Consider the following 10,925-nt stretch of genomic DNA (forward strand, 5'->3'; position numbering starts at 1 on the left):
AACATGGTGAAACCCCGTCTGTACTAAAAATACAAAAATTAGCCATGCGTGGTTGTGCTGCACGCCTGTAATCCCAGCTACTCAGGAGGATGAGGCAGGAGAATCGCTTGAAGCCGGGAGGCAGAGGTTGCAGTGAGCTGAGATCGCGCCAGTGAACTCCAGCCTGGGGAAAAGAATAAGATTCAATCTCAAAAAAATAAAAAATAGGCCGGGCACGGTGGCGCACACCTGTAATGCTAGCACTTTTGGAGGTCGAGACAGGGTGATCACCTCAGGTCAGGAGTTGAAGACCAGCTGCGGCATCACGGCAAAGCCTCATCTCTACGAAAAATACAAAAATTAGCCAGGTGCAGTGGCAGGTGCCTGTAATACCAGCTACTCGGGAGACCAAGGCAGGAGAATCGTTCCAACTGGGCAGCAGAGGTTGCAGTGAGCCAAGATCGTGCCACTGCACTCCAGCCTGTCGACAGAGTAAGACTTGGTCTAAAAAAAAAAAAAAAAAAAAAAAAAAAGAAAAATATGGAACCATCATGAATTTGGGTGTCACCTCTGTGTGGGGGCCAGGGTAATCTCTGTCAATCCAATTTTTTTTTATGTGCACCAGCAAAGCAACCACTTATGTTTAGGTATTATTCTTCCTGTGAGCATACAATATGTAGATCTTTATTTTCTTTGAGACATGGTCTCAAAAATGTATGATGTGGCTGGGCACAGTGGCTCAAGCCTGTAATCCCAGCACTTTGGGAGGCTGAGGCGTGTGGATCACCCGAGGTCAGGAGTTCAAGACCAGCCTGGCCAACATGGTGAAAATCCGTCTCTACTAAAAATACATATATATATATATATGTATATATGCCGGGCATGGTGGCAGGTACGGGTAATCCCAGCTACTTGGGAGCCTGAGGCAGGAGAATCGCTTGAACCTGGGAGGTAGAGGTTACTCATATCACTATGAGATTGTTTTTTGTTCTTGTGTGTGTGGTTTTTGTTTGTTTTTGAGACAAGGTCTGGCTCTGTCACCCAGGCAAAAGTGTAGTAGTGCGATCTCGGCTCACTGTAACCTCCATCTCCCACCTATGCATCCTGAATTAGTGTGTCTACAGGCATGCACCACCACAGCGGGCTACCTTTTTTTTTTGAGAGGGAATTTTGCTCTTGTTGCGCAGGCTGGAGTACAATGGCAAGATTTCAGATCACTGCAACCTCCGCCTTCCGGGTTCGTGTGATTCTCTTGCCTCAGCCTCCCAAGTAGCTGCGATTACAGGCATGCACCACCACACTTGGCTAATTTTGTATTTTGAGTAGATACAGGTTTCCCCATGCTTGTCAGGCTGGTCTCCAACTCCTGACCTCTAGTGATCCACCTGCCTCGGACTCCCAAATTGCTGGGATTACAGGCATGAGCTACCACACTCAGCCACCTGGCTAACTTTTGTAGTTTTTCTACAGACGGGATTTCACCATTTTACCTGAGCTGGTCTCCAACACCTGAGCTAAAGTGATCCTCCTGCCTCGGCCTCATAAAATGTTGGGATTAGAGGTGTGAGCCACCGTGCCTCACCCGTACTTGTGTATTTCTTTATTTTTATTGATTTATTTATTTTGAGACAGAGTTTCACTCTTGTTGCCCAAGCTGGAGTGCAATGGCACAATCTCGGCTCAATGCAACCTCCTCCTCTTAGGTTCAAGCGATTCTCCTGCCTCAGCTTCCCAGGTAGCTGGGATTAAAGGCGCCCACCACCACACCCAGCTAATTTTTGTGTTTTTAGTAGAGACAGGGTTTCAGCATGTTGGCCAGGCTGGTCTCAAACTCCTAACCTCAGGTAATCCACCTGCCTCGGCCTTCCAAACTGCTGGGATTACAGGCATGAGCCACTGTGCCTAGCCTCAAGTGGTCCTCTTAAGTCAGCCTAGACTGTGGTCTATCCTGGAGGATGCTTGTGTGTGTGACAATTTATATTCTTCAACGTCTTAGATTCTATTTTCGAGGCTCCCAAGGGGATTGTGTGTCCCTGTGCTGGAACTCAAGTGAACACTTGGCTGTACATCCATTGCTGTTCTCTAGAAATTCAGCCCAATTCTCTTGGTTAAAGATAAGGTATGTGTAGTAGGCATTGCTTTTTCTTTCCAGAGACAAAACTCAGGAGGATTGCCCCTTGATGAGCGAGGCTAACCTGCTGATTCTTTGAAGCAAAGAACCAGAGATGGTCCTTTTAGAGGTTTATGTTCTGGATTCCAGAAAACAGGCAAACAGGACCAATAAATGCATTTTTATTTTTGTATCCACTTTAACCTGGTCAAGGAAAATTCCAACAAGAAACCCAGAGTGCTGGAGTGAGAAGATCCCATGCTGTGACCCTCTAGAGGGAAGCACTTTCTGTTGTCTGAAAGAAACCAAAGCGCTTCCCTTTGGAGCATTACGGTTTGAGAAACTCAATGTTGAAGTTGATGCTGACTTCGGTAATACATTTGTAGAGCATGCTTATCATCAGACTTGGATGATATTGGGGTTCTGTGCTTTTTTTTTTTCTTCTAAGACGAAATCTGTATTTTCCAGGCTGGAGTCCATAAGCACTTCCAACCCAGGTCTCTTGCGCTCAGATAGTCCTCTTTTTTGGGACAGAGTCTTGCTCTGTGACCCAGGCTGGAGTGCAGTGGCGTGATCTCGGCTCACTGCAACCTCTGCCTCCTGGGTTCAAGCAATTCTCCTTCCTGAGCTTCCTGAGGAGCTGGGATTACAGGCGCCTGACATCATCCTTGGCTAACATTTGTATTTTTCTTTTTTATGCATGTATTTATTTACTTTTCAGATGGAGTCTCGCTGTCAACCAGGCTAGAGGGCAGTGGCACGATCCCAGCTGACTACAACCTCTGCCTCTCAGGTTCAAGCAATTCTCCTGCCTCAGCCTCCGGAGTAGCTGGAATTACAGGAACACACCACCAGGCCCGGCTACTTTTTGTATTGTTATTATTATTATTATTATTATTATTATTATTATTATTATTATTTTTAGTAAAGAGGGGGTTTCACCATGTTGTCCAGAGAATACAAGCATGAGCCACTGCGCAGCCATCAACACCTTTTACTGCATGGAAATTATTCTGGCACTGGTATAGAACCTCACGTGGGGTCAGGTGGAGTTGAGGGGACCTCCGTGTCCCTTGCAGATGGCATGTGCACTTCTCAGCAAGAGCACGGAGGTGGAGTGCATGGGGCTTCAGTGTTTATTGGGGAAATGAAGCTGAAATCTTGGGTGCATGACCAGGAGATAAATGCGTGAGACAGGGGTCTCACTGTGCCACCCTGGCTAAAGTGGTCTTAGATCCTCCTGCCTCTGCCCCTCCCCAGTCCTAGGTAGATGGGACTACATGTGAATATTAACCCATGCACAGACAAGAAGAAAGTAAGGACTGTTATTTTGTTCATACCCTGCCCCCAGTTAAATTTATCATATATATAATATATCATATATATAACATAATCATATACACACAAAATGCTGATTTGAATACAGAGAATACTCTGATATCACTTTGGGTATTTTTTGGTTTGTTTCTGTGTGTGTGTGTTTTATTTGTTTGGTTGGTTATTTTTGAGACAAGGTCTGGCTCTATCACCCAGGCTGGAGTGTAGTGGTGCGTTCTCGGCTTACTGCAACCTCCACCTCCCACCTAAGCCTGCTGCATTAGTGTCTACAGGCATGCACCACCACACCCGGCTCACTTTTGTATTTTTTGTACACATGGGGTTACACCATGTTGCCGGGGCTGGTCTCGAACTCCTGAGCTCAGGTGATTCTCCCGTCTTGGCCTCCTAAAGTGCTAGAATTAGAGGTATGAGCCACCGTGCCCCACCTGTACTTGTGTATTTATGTTAAAATTGTATTAAGGAGTTTTTATGACCAAGCCTGTGATCTATTCTGGAGAATATTTGTGCGTATGACAATGTCTATTCTTCAACATCGTAGATTCCATTTTGGATGCTCCCATTGGGACTGCGTGCCTATACTGGAACTCAAGTGAACACTTGGCTCAAAATCCATTGCTGTTCTCTAGAAATCCAGCCCAATTCTCTTGGTTAAATATAAGGTATGTGTAGTAGGCATTGCTTTTTCTTTCCAGAGACAAAACTCAGGAGGATTGCCCCTTGATGAACAAGGCTAACCTGCTGATTCTTTGAAACAAGAAACTGGAGAGGGTTCCTTTTGGGGTTTATGTTCTGGATTCCAGGAAACATGCAAACAGGGCCCATAAATGCATCTTTATGTTTGTGTCCATTTTAACCTGGTCGAAGAACATTCCAACAAAAAATCCACCATGCACCGAGCAAGAACATCTCAGACTGTGACCATCTGGAGGTAAGAAGCACTTTCTGTTTTGTGAAAGAAAAGAAAGTGCTTCCTTTCAGAGGGTTACTCTTTGAGAAAAGCAACGTTGAAGTTGATGCTGATCTTGGTAATACATTTGGAGAGCATGCTTATCATCAGACGTGGATGACGGTGGGGGTTTGTTTTTGTTTTATTTTTTATCTTAGGCAGGGTCTCTGTTGCCCAGGCTGGAGTGTGTTAGCACTTCCAGCCTAGATCTCTTGGTCTTAAATGGTCCTCTTTTTGGGGAGCGGAGTCTCACTCTGACCCAGGCTGGAGTGCAATGGCAGGAACTCCGCTCACTGCAACCTCCACCTCCCGGGTTCAAGCGATTCTCCTGCCTCAGTTTTCCGAGTCGCTAGGATTACAGGCGCACTCCTCCACACCTGGCTAATATTTGTAGTTTTCTTTATTATTCATTTATTTATGTGTTTTTGAGAAGGAGTCTCGCTGTCGCCCAGGCTGGAGTGCAGCTGCACAATTTCAACTCACTGCAACTTCTGCCACTGGAGTAGCTGGGATTTCAGGTGCATGCCACCACACTTGGCCAATTTTTTGTGTGTGTATTTTTAGACCGGGGGTTTTCCCATGTTGGCCAGGCTGGTCTGGAGCTCCTGACCTCAGGTGACCCATGCACCTCGGCCTCCCAGAGTGCTGGGATTACAGGCATCAGCCACCGCACCCGGCCCTGTCTCTGACTTTTGTGAACTGAGGAAGTAACCTTTTGAAATTTACTCTGAAGTGTGAATTATTTTAGCATATTTTCAACCACCAACATTCTAGTTCAGGAGATTTTCATCACCCCAAAGAGGCTTATTCCCATTTGCAGTCAGTTCCCACCCCACTCTTCAACCCAGACCGTGGCAACCACTTTGCATCTCTCTAGCTCTGGATCTGCCTCTTGTGGGCGTGTCACATAGATCAGTTTTGAATAGGTGACCTGTTGTGACCACTGTAGTTGAGGATAATGGGTTGGTCCTGGTTGTCTGCAGTGTGAATCTTACCACTGAAGGGGGGTCCCTGGAGGGAAGCAGGAGGCTGGGAGAACTGGGCAGAACATCCTTTGGGAATGGAGTGGGGCGGGCAGACCCTGATGCCTGGGAAGCTCACAAGGGTGGAAGACCCCATCTTCCTCCCTGAGAACTGCAAGGTGACCCTCCTGGGGTACTGGAAGGAGTGAAGGCCTCTGGACTGGGAACACCAGGGCATTGCACCGGTGCAGGCAGGATGAGCCAAGGGGAAAGGAGAGCCAGGCATCGCTAACTGGCGACAATTTGGGTTTGATCTGGACGGAGTCTGTGTCTTCTGGTAGAGAGAACCCCTGGGATTTTCGCTCTGCTCCTGGCTGTCTTTCAGTCATGGAATCTGATGACAAAGACTCCCACCCAGAGCCAAGACATTTCGTTTCTGGAGCCCAGTGGTCCTTCCTGCCTGGACTTGGGATCTTTTGGGGAAGTTTGGAATCTGGCAGGGCATCTGCATAATCCATAGAAATCCCTGAGAGTCCCTTCCCTTTGCTGACATCTCCATGTTCCTACCTATTAGCTTCCAAAGGAGACCCTTATCTGAATTGTTGAAGGCAGCTTCCCAGGCCAGGGATACCCAGTTAAATTTGTATTTCAGATCAACAGTATATTTCAGATGTACTTGAACAAGAAATGATTTGCTGTTTATGTGTGGGCATTTGTATTTCCCTTTTTTTTTTTTTTTTTTTTGACAGAGTTTTGCTCCTCTTACCCAGGCTGGAATGCAATGGCACGATCTCGACTCACTGCAACCTCCACCTCCCAGGTTCAAGCGATTCTCCTGCCTCAGCAGCCCGAGTAGCTGGGATTACAGGTATGCGCCACCACACCCGGCTCAGTTTTTGCATTTAGTGGAGATGGGGGTTCACCATGTTAGCCAGGCTGGTCTCAAACTCCTGACCTCAAGTGATTCCCCTGCATCGGCCTCCCAAAGTGCTGGGATTATAGGCATGAGCCTCCACGCCTAGCCTCAAGTGGTCCTCTTGAGTCAACCTAGACTACAGTCTATGCTAGAGAATGTTTGTGTGTGTGACAATGTATGTTCTTGAACATCATAGATTCCACTTTGGATGCTCCTGTCGGGACTGTGTGTCCCTGTGCTGGAACTCAAGTGAGAGTTGGCTGAAAATCCATTGCTGTTCTCTAGAAATCCAGCCCAAGTCTCTTGGTTAGAGATAAGGTATGTCTAGTGGGCATTGCTTTTTCTTTTTCGGGACAAAACTCAGAAGGATTGCCCCTTGATGAACAAGGCTAACCTGCTGATTCTTTGAAGGAAGGAACTGGAGATGGTCTTTTAGGGGTTTATATTCTGGATTCCAGAAAACTTGCAAACAGGGTCAATAAATGCATCTTTATATTTGTGTCCATTTTGAACTGGTTAAGGAAAATTTCAACAAGAAACCCAGAGTGCTGGAGCAAGAAGATCTCAGGCTGTGACTCTGCAAAGGGAAGCCCTTTCTGTTGTCTAAAAGAAAAGAAAGCGCTTCCCTTTGCTGGATTACGGTTTGAGAAAGCGACGTTGAAGTTGATGCTGACCGTGGTAATACATTTGCAGGGCATGCTTATCATCAGGCTTGGACAATGGCGGGGTTCTGTTTTGGTTTTGCTTTTTCGTTCTAAGACAGGGTCTCTGTTGCCCAGGCTGGAGTGCGGTGGCAGTGGCATGTCCAACCTAGGTCTCTTGGATTCAAATGGTCCTTTTTTGCAAGCAAAGTCTCTCTCTCACCCAGGCTGGAGTGCAGTGATGTGATCTCGGCTCACTGCAACCTCCGCCTCCTGGGTTCAAGCGATTCTTCTGCTTCAGCTTCCCAAGTAGCTGAGATTACAGGCACCCATCACCACACCTGGATATTTGTATTTTTAAAAATTCATTTATTTATTTATGAGACAGAGTCTCGCTGTCACGCAGTCTGGAGGGCAGTGACACGATCTTGGCTCACTGCAATCTCTGCCTCCTGGGTTCAAGCAATTCTTCTTCCTCAGCCTCCTGACTAGCTGGAATTACAGGCGCACACCACCACACCTGGCTACTTTTTGTATTTTTTTTTTTAGTAGAAATGGGATTTCACCATGTTGGCTAGACTGGTCTCAAACCCCTGACCTCAAGTCATCCGCCCACCTCTGACTCTCAAATTTCTGGGATTACAGGTATGCGCCCCCACGCCTGGCCTAATTTTTGAATGTTTAGCAGAGATGGGGTTTCACCATGTTGGCCAGGCTGAACTCAGCTGCTGACCTTAGGTGATCTGCCTGCCTCGGCCTCCCAAAGTGCTGAGAATACAGGCGTGAGCCACCGTGCCTGGCCATCAACACCTTTTACCCCACAGAAATTATTCTGGCACTGGTTTATGGAACTTCACTTGGGGTCAGGTAGAGTTGAAGGGGACCCCAATGTCCCTTGCAGATGGGATGTGTACTGCTCAGCAAGAGCATGGAGGTGGAGTGCATGGGGTTTGAGTTTTCATTGGGGAAATGAAGCTGAAATCTTGGGTGCATGACCAGGTCGTATACGCAACGAGACGGGGGTCTCACTGTGCCGCCCAAGCTAAAGTGGGCTTAGATCCTCCTGCCTCTGCCCCTCCCCAGTCCTTAGTAGCTGGGACTACATGTGAATATTAACTCCTGTACAGGAAGAGGAAAGTAAGGACTGTTCTTTGATTCACGCCCCACCCCCACTTAAATTTCTATTTCAGATAAACAATGTATTTGAGATGTACTTGAACAACAAATTATTTGCTATTTAGGTGTGGGCATCTTTTTTTGTTCCTAATTTTAACTATAGGACAAGGCTGGGTACCACGGCTCACACCTGTGATTCCATCATTTTGGGAGGCCAAGACAGGAGGATCATCTGAGGTCAGTTGTTCGAGACCAGTCTGGCCAACATGGTGAATCCCCATCTCTACTAAAAATACAAAACTTAGCCCAGTGTGGTGGTGGTACACGCCTGTAATCCCAGCTACTCAGGAGGCTGAGGCAGGAGAATCACAGGAAGCCGGGAGGCTGAGCTCTCAGTGAGCTGAGATCGCACCACTGAACTCCAGCCTAGGCAACAGTGAGACTCAATCTCAAAAAAATAAAAAATAGGCCGGGTGCGGTGGCACACGCTGTAATCCCAGCACTTTGGGAGGTCGAGACGGGTGGATCACCTCAGGTCAGAGTTCAAGAGCGGCCCCGCCATGACGACAAAACCTCCTCTCTACTAAAAATGCAAAATATAGCTAGGCGTGGTGGTACACACCTGTAGTCTCAGCTACGTGGGAGGCGGCAGCAGGAGAATCTCTTGAACCCGTGAGAAGGAGATTGCAGTGAGCTGAAATCACACCATTGCACTCCAGCCTGGGCGACTCCATCTCAAAAAATAAATACATAAATACATAAATACATAAAAAATAACCCAGAGTACTGGAGCAAGAAGATCTCAGGTAGTGACCCTCTAGATGGAAGCACTGTCTGTTGTCTAAGAAAAGATCGTGCATCCCTTTAGAGTGTTACTGTTTGAGAAAAGCAACGTTGAAGATGCTGCTGACCTTGGTTATACATTTGCAGAGCGTGCTTATCATCAGACTTGCATGATGTTGGGGTTCTGTTTGTTTTGTTTTTTTTTTCCAAGACAGTGTCTCTGTTGCCCAGACTAGAGTGGGTGGCACCTGCAACCGAGATCTCTTGGGCTCAAGTGGTCCTCTTTTTATTTTTTGATTTTTTGAGATGGGCTCTCGTTTCATTGGAAGTGCAGTAGCAGAATCTCTGTTGACCGGAAACTCCACCTCTCAGGTTCCAGTGTTTCTCCCACCTCAGCCTGCCGAATCATTAGGAATTCAGTTGCCTTCTATCAGGTCTTGCTAATTATTATTGGGTTTTTTTTTTTTTTTTTTTTTTGAGGCGGAGTTTCACTCTTGTTGCCCAGGCTGGAGGGCAATAGTGCGATCTCAGCTCACCGCAACCTCGGCCTCCCAGGTTCAAGTGATTCTCCTGCCTCAGCCTCCCGGATAGCTGGGATTACAGGTGCCTACCACCCCACCCAGCTAATTTTTGTGTTTTCAGTAGAGATGGGGTTTCACCATGTTGGGCAGGCTGGTCTCGAACTCCTGACCTCGGGTGATCCACCAGCCTTGGCCTCCCAAAGTACTGGGATTACAGCTGTGAGCCACCACCCCTAATCTCAAATGGTCCTCTAGAGTCAGCCTAGACTGTGGTCTATCTTGGAGGATGTTTGTGTGTGAGACAATGTATATTCTTCAACATTGTAGATTCCATTTTGGATGCTTCCATCGGGACTGTGTGCCCCTGTCCTGGAACTCAGCTGAACACTTGGCTCAAAATCCATTGCTGTTCTCTGGAAATTCTGCCCTAATCTCTTGGTTAAATATAAGGTATGTGTAGTAGGCTTTGCTTTTTCTCTTTGAGGACAAAACTCAGGAGGGTTGCCCCTTGGTGAACAAGGCTAACCTGCTGAGCCTTTGAAGCAAGGAACTGGAGATGGTCCTTTTAGGGGTTTATGTTCTGGATTCCAGAAAATATGCAAACAGGGCCAATAAATGCATCTTTATTTTGTGTCTATTTTAACCTGGTCAAGGAAAATTCCAACAAGAAACCCAGAGTGCTGGAGCAAGAAGATCCCACGCTGTGACCCTCTAGAGGAAGCACTTTCTGTTTGTTGTCTGAGAAAAAACAAAGTGCTTCCCTTTAGAGTGTTACCTTTTGGGAAAAGCAGTGTTGAAGTTGATGCTGATGTTGGTAATATATTTGCATGCTTATCATCAGATTTGGATGATGTTGGGGTTCTGTTTTGTTTTTGTTTTCTAAGACAGGGTCTCTGTGGCCCAGGCTGGAGTACAGAGGCACTTCCAACCTAGGTCTCTTGGGCTCAAATGGTCCCCTTTTTTGGGACAGAGTCTTGCTCTGTGACTCAGGCTGGAGTGCAGTGGTGCAGTCTCAGCTCACTGCACCCTCCACCTCCTGGGTTCAAGTGATTCTCCTGCCTCAGCTTCCTGAGTAGCTGGGATTACAGGCACCTGACATCATGCCCAGCTAATATTTGTGTTTTTCTTTTTTATTCATTCATTTATTTATTTTTTAGGTGGAGTCTTGCTGTTGCCAAGCCTGGAGGGCCGTGGCACGATCCCGGCTGACTCCAACCTCTGTCTCTCAGGTTCAAGCAATTCTCCTGCCTCTGCCTCCTGAGTAGCTGGAATTACAGGCGCTTACCACCACGCCTGACTGCTTTTTGAATTTGTGCGTGTGTGTGTTAGAGAGAAAGAGAGAGAGAGAGATGGAGTTTCACTCTTGTTCCCCAGGCTGGAGGGCAATGACATGATCTTGGCCCACACAACCTCCGCCTCCTGGGTTCAAGTGATTCTCCTGCCTCAGCCTCCTGAGTAGCTAGGATTACAGGCATGCGCCACCACACCTGGCTAATTTTGTATTTTTAGTAGATATGGGGTTTCCCCATGTTGGTCAGGCTGGTCTCGAACTCCTGACCTCAAATGATTCACCTGCCTCAGTCTCCCAAAGTGCTGGGATTACAGGCGTG

General features: G+C 47.1%; 5 non-coding genes across 5 annotated transcripts; all 5 read left to right on the forward strand.

Annotated features, from left to right (window-relative positions):
* Window positions 1–2,344: 2,344 nt before the first annotated feature.
* MIR518D (microRNA mir-518d) lies at window positions 2,345–2,430 on the forward strand. The gene has a single exon (NR_035847.1). It is a non-coding gene; the product is annotated as a microRNA mir-518d (primary transcript).
* A 1,906-nt stretch (window positions 2,431–4,336) lies between these two features.
* MIR516B-1 (microRNA mir-516b-1) lies at window positions 4,337–4,425 on the forward strand. The gene has a single exon (NR_035839.1). It is a non-coding gene; the product is annotated as a microRNA mir-516b-1 (primary transcript).
* A 2,392-nt stretch (window positions 4,426–6,817) lies between these two features.
* MIR518A (microRNA mir-518a) lies at window positions 6,818–6,903 on the forward strand. The gene has a single exon (NR_035844.1). It is a non-coding gene; the product is annotated as a microRNA mir-518a (primary transcript).
* Window positions 6,904–8,821: 1,918 nt separating this feature from the next.
* Window positions 8,822–8,887, forward strand: MIR517B-2 (microRNA mir-517b-2). The gene has a single exon (NR_035843.1). It is a non-coding gene; the product is annotated as a microRNA mir-517b-2 (primary transcript).
* A 1,123-nt stretch (window positions 8,888–10,010) lies between these two features.
* MIR520H (microRNA mir-520h) lies at window positions 10,011–10,099 on the forward strand. The gene has a single exon (NR_035862.1). It is a non-coding gene; the product is annotated as a microRNA mir-520h (primary transcript).
* The last annotated feature ends 826 nt before the right edge of the window (window positions 10,100–10,925 follow it).

Source organism: Pan troglodytes, chromosome 20 (assembly GCF_028858775.2).
Source record: "Pan troglodytes isolate AG18354 chromosome 20, NHGRI_mPanTro3-v2.0_pri, whole genome shotgun sequence".
NCBI classification, from domain to species: domain Eukaryota; kingdom Metazoa; phylum Chordata; class Mammalia; order Primates; family Hominidae; genus Pan; species Pan troglodytes.